Source organism: Zea mays, chromosome 2 (genome assembly GCF_902167145.1).
Source record: "Zea mays cultivar B73 chromosome 2, Zm-B73-REFERENCE-NAM-5.0, whole genome shotgun sequence".
NCBI classification, from domain to species: Eukaryota; Viridiplantae; Streptophyta; class Magnoliopsida; order Poales; family Poaceae; genus Zea; species Zea mays.
This window is the reverse complement of record NC_050097.1, coordinates 147,339,315-147,349,527: the sequence shown is the minus strand read 5'-3', so window position 1 is coordinate 147,349,527 and position 10,213 is coordinate 147,339,315. Positions and strand designations below refer to the sequence as shown.

At 48.7% G+C, this 10,213-nt stretch overlaps 1 long non-coding RNA gene across 1 annotated transcript; it reads right to left on the bottom strand.

Annotated features, from left to right (window-relative positions):
• Positions 1 to 2,596: 2,596 nt before the first annotated feature.
• LOC109944559 (uncharacterized) lies at positions 2,597 to 2,814 on the bottom strand. The gene is made up of 2 exons (XR_002267640.1): positions 2,740 to 2,814; positions 2,597 to 2,662 (listed from the first exon to the last, which is right to left on the bottom strand). It is a non-coding gene; the product is annotated as an uncharacterized lncRNA (long non-coding RNA).
• Between the last annotated feature and the right edge of the window lie 7,399 nt (positions 2,815 to 10,213).

The window sequence follows — 10,213 nt, the reverse complement described above, 5'->3', positions numbered from 1 at the left end:
CTGTGCCCGCACAACAACCAGCAACCCAGCTGCCCATCCCTGACGAAACGTCTGATTCTCCAGGTTTTTCCCACCCTGCAGCACCTTTGCATCCACCGCTACGTCCTCATTCCATGGTGACTAGATCCCGCACCGGTGCTGTGCCTTCACGACCTGCTCGTTTCACGGATTATGCTATGCCTATCTCCAGCAACACATCCGCACCACAAGTTTCTCCCGTGCCCACCTCAGTCCGAAAGGCTCTTCGTGACAGCAACTGGCTTGCTGCGATGAAGCTTGAATTCGATGCTCTCCAACACAATCAAACCTGGACTCTTGTTCCTCGTCCACCGGGTGCTCGCATTATCACCGGTAAATGGGTATTCCAACATAAATTCCACTCAGACGGCACCCTTGAACGCTACAAGCGCGATGGGTTGTGCGCGGCTTCAATCAACGCGCCGACGTCGACTTTGGCGAGACGTTCTCCCCCGTTGTCAAGCCTACGACGATCCGCACCGTTTTGACTCTCGTCGCTACGCACGGGTGGCCTGCGCACCAATTGGACGTCTCCAATGCCTTTCTTCATGGCCACCTCACCGACAACGTCTATTGTCAGCAACCGACTGGCTTTGTCGATCCACACAGGCCTGACGACGTCTGTCTTCTCTCCCGATCGCTCTACGGTCTTCGAAAAGCTCCACGTGTCTGGTTCGAGCACTTCACCAGACACGTCACTGGTATTGGCTTCACTCAATCCAAGGCTGACACGTCGCTCTTCATTCTCCACCGCGGCAACGATGCCGCCTATCTACTTCTGTACGTCGACGACATGATTTTGTCAGCGTCGTCTCAGGTTGTGCTTCAACGCATCATTCGACAGCTGCGGACTGCATTTGCCATCAAAGACATGGGACCCCTGCGCTACTTCCTCGGCACTGAAGTCCGTCGGGATGGTACTGGCTTCTTCCTCAACCAAGCCAAGTACGCCGCTGATGTTCTCGATCGCGCCGGCATGTCAAATTGCAAGCCTGTTTCGACACCAGCTGACTGCAAGCCGAAATCTTCGACGACTGATGGCACTCTCCTCTCCAATCCATCGGCGTATCGCAGCATCGCTGGTGCACTCCAATATCTGACTTTGACACGACCAGATATTGTGTATGCTGTTCAACAGGTGTGTCTCCACATGCATGCGCCCCGCGACGTCCACGACACCATGCTGAAGCGGATACTGCGCTACATCAAAGGCACACTGGACCTCGGCATCCGCCTATCGCCCATCACCAACGCCATCGCCACCGCATACTCTGATGCGGACTGGGCGGGATGCCCGGACACCCGACGCTCGACGTCTGGGTTCCTCAGTGACTCGCTGGTCTCATGGTCCTCAGTGACTCGCTGGTCTCATGGTCCTCCAAGCGACAGACGACGGTGTCCCGATCGAGTGCAGAGGCGGAGTACCGCGCCATCGCTAACGCGGTCGCAGATTGTTCCTGGCTCCGCCATCTTCTCCAGGAACTGCGTTTTGCTCTACCGAAGGCCACCGTGGTGTTCTGCGACAATGTTTCAGCAGTCTACATGTCTCACAATCCGGTGCATCATCGGCGGATGAAACACATTGAGCTCGACATCCATTTTGTCCATGAGAAGGTGGCGCTCGGGCAGGTCCGTGTTCATCATGTTCCTAGCGAACGTCAGCTGGCCGACGTGTTTACAAAGGCGCTGAATTCGTCACTGTTTTTGGACTTCAGGGACAATCTCGTCGAGCAGACCTCACCGTCGAGATTGAGGGGGGTGTCAACGAGTCTATCCAGTTGTAACAGCTAGGACCGAGTCTCTTATTCATGTAACGGCCTCTGCCGATTCTCTAGGTGCATGGCCGATCAGCTGTGATCCGTTAGGTTCGGCCACCGCCTTCTGTACGTGTATAAATAGATCACTTGAGATCAATACAAGTTATGCGTTGATCCAATTCACCTCTTTCAAAAATATCACGATAACTCATGTACAAATGTGTTATAATATTATAGGAAAATGTTACAAATGTGTTATAATGTTTAGGAAAGAAAACAAACCCACATCCTGTGCACTCACTGGGATCTGAAAACATTAGGTGGACTAACCTCTCCACAGGACGAAAAGGCAATGGAGTTGCAATTGCAAGCACACAAAAAAGTGGCATGCACAAGAAAGTTTATATTATGGCAGATGTTCTTCGGACTTCTGTTTATCAGATACTTTCAGCATTCATTGATGACCTGCAAGCTAATGCAAAACCATCCAGCTTAGAGAAGAACTGGATCAGTGAAGGGAGAAAGCCTGTATATTGTTCACAAGCCGTGTTGGTTCAGAAGTTGATTCTGTTTATTGAGTACCGAGCTGTATGAACTTGGTTCCATGTCTCTCAGATCCTTTGCTTGCACATCAGATCATACTTGGATGGAAGTGTTTGGTTCTCGAACTTGCGGAGCTTGTGCTTGTTCATCTTACACTTGTGGGGAGCAACCAACAAAAAAAATTGTTGCTCTGTTCATTTCACTTGTTTATGCGTAGTACATGTACAAGCTATTGGCTGCAGCACAAGCAATTAGATTTTCAGATAGGTGTCAGGCCAAATGGAGCAACTTTGTGCTCAGATCATAGGAATTTCCATTGGCATCTATTCCAGTGCTCTCTCCACCTGTATAAGGTTTGACAGTATTAGTAGCCGCAGTGAAGATTCTTTTACAGACTAACATGCCAAAGCATCAAGCTAACCTCGTCTAACGGCCCTTGTCAGAGTACTTAGGGATCTGGTAGCTCTAGAGGTAGTCTGGACCTGCCGCCTGTTCACAAGAAAAAGTAAATAATACAGATACGATTAGTTCCATACTACTACATTTGAGCGACAAGTGCTCATGTATGCTACTCAAAACAGTTTGGTGTGTGGAAATCAATTTACATGAAGAAACAATAACATGCTCAATGTGATGAGGACAATCAGCAGTTGAATCGAACATAAGCTAAATAACAACCAGTCAAGATTATGATTTCATCGGAAACAGATACGTAGTAAAAACCGATAAGCATCTTGTTTTTCTACAAGCCATTACAGCACTTGTCAGATGAACAAGTTCATCGAATAGTAATACAAAACTGTCCTCCTTTTCATACGCATGGTAAAAACCAATAATTGAAACAAAAAAGTCCGCAAGCAACAAAGTACACATCCTGGTAGTCATCATCATTAGCATAAAAATACTCCACCTCAACGAACAAGACGAACTTGATCACCTCAGCACAACCAATTGGACGGATCAACTCGTACACACAGGCTTGATTACTACTAATAACCCTGTTGTTTCCTGCTTTCGGAACGACAACCGCCGGCTCTCAAATCCACTATCATCTAATTTAAATAAATTAAACACCGACAGCTGCTAATACACATGGAAAACAAAAAAAGTGTTCATCATTTCAACTGCTCCAAAACCTGCGCTTTTTGCAGTACGATTCGTCTATATTACATAACGTGAAGAACGACGAAGGGTACAACAGTAACGGATTTCTAACAGATACGTAATGAAGCTTCATTGAGCTGCTTTCCTGAAAATGCTTTCCTGAAAGACATATTCAGGCTACTCCAGCACAAGCATCAGCAATGCTGTCACTTTGTGTAATAAAAAGAGTGAGAAAAAAATCGTTTGAAAGGTCTTTCATTGGTTCTTCCTTTAGCCAACCGTGTTCAGCAGCAGTTGGGATCACATATCTGAGACAGACCAAAGATAGGCTTCTTGCTCCGGAAAGATACCAAGCAGTTAGACCAAATTACATTCTCAACAACCATCATCCTTCTAAATTCCACACGCAAGCAAAATTTTGCCATGGAAAATGACCCGCGAGCTATTGAATTGAATTGAATCAGTCACGGAACCCAACTGAAATGAGTGGCCTAGGAAACCTCAGCCGAAAGCTCCACAATACCTTCTCTAGCTTCTCGAAAGAGTCGACCTTGAGTGGGATCCACCCCTGGATGGCCTCCCCGGCGACGGCGCTGAGCCACGGCGGCCACCCGGCAGCCACCTGCTCGCCCTCGAGGCTCTTCCGCAGGCTCCGCAGCCGGAAGCTCCAGGACGCGGCCGCCACGGCGACGATGGCCTTCCCTGCCTCCTCGGCTTCGTCCTTGACCTTCTCTAGCCTCCTCGCCGTGGACGACGAGCTGCACAGGGAAGGCACGGCACCGGCAACGGGGCAACAGACCCCTGGGCGCGCGGCTGGCTCCGGTCCCTGAGCCCGCCGGATGAGTCGGCCGCCGGCGTCACCGAGACGGTGTTCTTGGACGCGACGCAGCCCATGGCGGTGGCGCACTATGAACACCACCGAGCGCCACCGACCATACGCCGAGCTCACGCATGGACACGGACCAATAGTCGGCTCCTTCTCCGCTCCCAAGCCTGACCACATCCGCCCTCACACCAGCATTGTGCTGCGAGCCGGTGGACGTCCGCGGGAGGTAGGGGATCCTCGGTGGCGGTTGTTTGCCGGGCGGCTGCATCCTCGGCGGGGGTAGTTAGCCGTGCGCGCGCAGGGAGCGGCATGACAGTGTGCGAGCGGCAACCGCGCGCGTAGGGAGCGGCAATCACGGCGGGGAATCGCGGCGGGAGGCCGGGCGGGCGCGACGTGCGCGACCCGCGGGAGGTGGGTGGGGAATCGCGGCTGGGTGGGGGCGGGCGCGGTCCGCGGGAGGTAGCGATAGGGAGGTAGGGGATCCGCGACGGCGGTTGTTTGCCGGACGGCTAGATCCTCGGAGGGGTAGTTAGCCGTGCGCGCGCAGGATCCGCGGGAGGCAGTGGCGAGCGGGGGCAGTCTACACATGGCTCTTAATATTTGTAGAGATTATGACATACTTTTTTATTATTAATATAACATTATCGCTTATACAAATTATCAGATGTTACAAATTATTATGTGTACATAAAATTAACACATTTATATAATGAATGATATCTTGACAAGATAATTATTTATTTTATCACTATACATTACATGAAAATATAATTATATTTAAGTTTAACGGGTTCCCGTGAGAAACGAGAATGAAGAATGCTTCCTCATCTCTGTCCCCGTTTAATCGCAGGGAGGGTTTTTCTCGTTTACATCCCCGTATGAGGAGAATCTTCCCTATCCCCATCTCCTAATCCATCCTCATCCTCTAATGAATTAATTCCTCGAGGAGAATCGAGGATCAGGGCCATTGCTGTCTCTACTAGAGCTAGCATGCATAAGCCCGTGCCGCGGATAGGAACAGGATACACGCATGACATGCCTTGTTTCCGCCACATATTGAAGCTAACGGCATATACAACCCATTTAAGTAACCTATATCTTAAGAAATATCTAAGGATTTAAGCGTAAAGCAACATAAGAGATGTATCTTGAGTTCTTGACAAAGGAACGTTTCTAGCATGATTATCTAAGTCTGGATATAGTTAAACTCATAACTTGAGAGGTTCCAATAATTAAGATATAATGCTTAGATATATTGATTTATATGAACGAGTTTCTTATATGTATCTAATATTTAGATAACCCCAACTTACTATCTAAGATTGTACACGGTCCTAAGTACACGCTGCGGGGTACTCGTCGTTTTGCATGCATGCCGCCATGCGTATCTGGGTTCTCATTGGAGTCGAGCGAAGCGAGCGAGGCTTTTATTGGGAAAAATCTCCTGGCACTGAATAATATATAGAGAATAATTTTATGTGTATGACATGTAGACCAAGTAACATTAACGGACAGCTATAATTTTCGGTGGTATCTTTTCATTTTATCATGACACTCTCACTCATCAATCATGGTCACGGGTTGTGGTCGCGTGTCATCTTCCAAGCAAAGCAGTGTTCAGACAGACACCAGATTTCTGCAGCACTGGGGCTGACTGCCTGACTGGTCGATATTCCGGCGTGCCATACGAGCGTGACTGCATGAGATGACTATTCAGGCGGCAATCGGCAGGCACAGTCGGCATACACTAGCCGGCTTGTACCTGCAACCAGCACAAGCTACGAGTTCGACTATGCTACGCCAATACGCCATCACGCCATGCCGGCGATCCATGTTGCGCTCAGAATTTCATGCATGGCAGATAACTAACGCTCTGCCGCGTTCGCGTTGTTTGATCATAGGGCCTAAACTTTAGTAGCTATCATGTTAGATATTTATATGTCTATTATTATTGGGCCTGACTCAGGTTAATATTGACTCAGGTTAATATTCAATAATAATCAATGACAGAGGTTCAATTTAATATTACGGTGTACTAGTACTGTAGTACCATACCGGAAGTTCAAGAGACAATTCATTCAACTTAAATAAGTGGATCATTGGTGCATCTATCGAAAAACTGAGAAAAGGATAAAGAACTGCCACACGCGCGCCGCTGGCCGGGTCGGGCCGTGGCTGTTTGGACCTTGGTCCGAATATTCCTTCCTAACGGTTACGCATTTTGGCGCATCCTGTCCGCCCAACCCTAATCGGACGACCCGATTTCAATTAAGCCAGATCTAATCCCGACCGCCCGATCCAGATCTGACCGCCCTCCTCTCACTCTATCTCACCCGCGCCCTGCAGATGGGGCCTGTCGGTTAGGCCGTCTCGCCCTAGGCAGCTGACACCCCTGGCCCGCTGGTCAGCCCGCGCTCGCGTTCGCGCGCGCGTCTGCTCGGCCAGATCTAATCGGGGCCGTTGCTCGCTGATCCGATGGCCGAGAACAACCCGTACCCCTTCGCGTGTGATTTTTACTAAAGAGACCCTGAGTTCTCGGGTAATAGAACCCGTCGTCCTTAGACTTTACGCGTAGGCCCCTGAACTCTTATAAACAGAGCCCTGCACTTTTAAATAATTACATAATTGGACCTATTTTTCACATTTCAAACTTCAAAACTTGTTTATTTCATATCTTTTTCATATGAACTCCAAATTTAGTGATTCAAATTGCAAAATGTTCGTAGCAATATTCTCTGTTCAAATAAATTATGTTCATTTACAGTATGTACACTCTAATTTTGTGTCTAACTATAGGTTAGTGTATGTGTTGATTTATTCACTTAATAAAATAAATAAAAAGGAAACCCTAGTGGTAAAATATATGCTTAATATTGCGAAGATGATAATAATATGTGATGTATGAACTTATCTCTGGTTTGAATTAGATATCTCATTAAAACAAGTAGAATTAGGTTATGTAACCATGGAGATAGACAACACTTAAAGAATAATCAACTGCTAAATGAGATTAGTTCACCCTATAATTTAAACTCCCTTTTGAGTTCATACTTTTCCTTTTGAGATGTGTTCCAATGTTTGTACATGATTAATGTGTTGTTTATTTGTCATTTACCAAATGTATTGAATGTATGATCGCTTTATTTAAACAACGAGTAGCCCTTGGTTCATGTGTGTGTTGCCGAAGATCTCCCTGAGCAACAATCTCGTGAAGGCAAGTGTCCTCTAACCTATTATGTCCTACTTACTCTATAATTCATTGTCCCGCATTACATTATTGAAACCTAAGGATTGACTAGTCTCTATTTACTTTTCCCCTTGATTTTCTATCTCCTGGACTGGGCGCAAGATTAAACCAAAGTCCAGGGGCTGTTACGAAAATGTTCCTAAGACACAGAGCGCCCCTGATATGGACGGTGGGTTTATTTCTGATAACTCTAGGGGTTCCTCTGAAAACGTCATGGCTGAAAGGGTATCGGCGATCACAGTCCGTTGGATCCATACCGAGCGTCCAGATTAAATCAAGTTCTCATTCGAATCGGTATGCGATGCTATGCGTTGGATTTGAAATCAATGGCGCTGATTTAATTAAATGAAATGATGTTATCCTCCTCTGATCTTGGGCGTGCGTTGACAGATCAACGGCTCCCGACCATGGCCCGAAGCGATATGCTCGGAGTCGAATCCGGACCGTCCCTGATGCATCCAACGCCCCCCCGCACGCCCTACACTCCCCGACGCCGAAACACGGCGGCGTAGGGCCTCCCACGGTGGTGCCATTGCCGGTGCGTGGCGCCATGACGCCACAACGACTAGAGCTCGATCCTAACCGGTGCGCAGTGCTATGTAGTAAATGGGTAATCCAGGGGATTGGTTCTCACCGGTGATTAGCTTTGCAGGGGTGTCCGACAGCGGCACGAGGTGGATCCACGGTGGCGGCGAAGAATTCTGGCGACGTCGGTGGTCGAACCCACGTAACATGAACACGATCGCCTTCCCCACGGTCTGGGAAAGGCCCAAGACACCACCGAAGGCGCGGACAACGGCCACGGCGAGGATTCCCCCCCCCCACGGTGGCACCCCGAGCACAATGTGCGCTTGATGCGCCCCGGCGACAACGGTTCTCGGGTTTGGAGTCACGGCTGAGGGGATAAGGAGGGGCCCCACAACCGATTATATAGAGGCGAAGAAATGGGGTTCATGGTGGCGAAGTCAATCCCGGCCCCCGATCGCATGACCCCGGTCATTGCGGCGGATCTCATTGTAATTCATTTGAGCGGAGGAGCTAGTCAAGGGGGGCACTGAGCAGCGACCGAGCTTAAGCAGGCGCGCGCGGTTGAGAGACTGACATGTCGGGCCCGCGTGTCGGTGCCATGACACGCGTGGGTGTGTGGACACGACGATGGGCCGCACGGAGTGAGGAATGGTGGTAGTGGGCCGAATTGATCTGGCGGCCCAACTGAATTGCTTTTCCCTTTTCTTTTATATTTTCCTTTCCCTTTTCTTTTCCTTTTAATTTTCAAATTCATAATTTTAAATTCCCATTCAAATTCAAACTCTTTGGTAAATTTTTTTTCTCATTCAATGTTCATCTTAGACATGGCATGGGTGAATTTATTTATTTTTAGTATTTATTTTGTGATATCTAGTGCCTTGCTTTCTCCCATTTTCTAGAATTCCAATTTAAGTCTAAATTCCAAATTGAACATTAATGTCTTTCTATAAATTTTTATTACTAACATATGCACACACAAATAAAGTCCAGCATGATGCATGTATTATTTTAGGTGTCATTAGTTAATTAATAACTTGTGATGTGATTGTTCACATGTTATAACAAATGGAGACAAACACATATATGTAAATCAACTATATTTTCTTTTTTACACTTTTTGGGTATTACATCGAGCCACAGCATGGAGCTCTCGGAGGAGCAGGAGCCAGAGGGATGGATCGCTAGACCCATCACTCGCGACGCCGCTCGCGGGTGTCACTTCCACGACGCTCTCGACACCTTGCTGTGTCGGGTATTCGACCGACACACTTGGTCTATCGAGTACTATTGTGTAGTCTACCAGCATCGTCGCGGGTTATACCCGGACTAGTGCGAGGCTACTTGTTTGGTGCGCCGTCTAGACAATGATCATTGGGGTGTAGAGGCCTTCTCAGAGCACTATTCTATCACTGAGAGGGATACTGCCGAGGCCGCAATGCAAGATGCAGCACGACGTGCGCTTTCTCAGTATTGCTTGTTGTTCAGCGGGGTAGCTGACAACCTCGACCTGAAGTACTACCCTCGCCGTTCGACCGACAGTACTAGAGATGTGATTGTCTCGCCTGTTGGTGAGGGCAATCCCAGGCTGAACAACATGGTCAACCTGGTCGCCGTGCTCAACACCGAGCTAGACCACGCCCTTGATGAGTTGGGCAAGGTTCGGACGAAAGTTGCGGAATTACGTGAAGACTGTGTAGCGCACCACTATTTGGATGGTGGTTCTCCCGCCCCTGTCGGGATTCAGCACCCTTACCATTCGCAGCCCTGTGGTCGCTTTGATTATGGTACCCCTGATTACAGGAATTAGATAGATTTGGATCCATAGATCTGTTGGGGCGAAGGCGAACACGCAACCCTTCGTTCGACAACATCTATCTCGACATTCCGCAGAACGAAGGCTGCGCTGGCAGACCCCATCGGTTAGGTCGCAGACGTCATCCATGCGAAGGCCCAAGCGCCGCTCTTCGCTCCGACAAGCCGAGGCGAAGACCCACGACCACTACAAGGGTCGAGAGACCAAGGCCGCGAAGACCACAGGTCGCGTCCCCCTCAGCGCTGGGAGGGGCTCATGTGCAATTCGGTCCATGTTGTAGGGCCCCGTCCTCGGATGCCGCGTGGGCAGTGTGCTTTGGGCCGTGTCTGTAATAAAGTATGATGTAATGACTCACTATAACGCCCCTACGAGGGAAT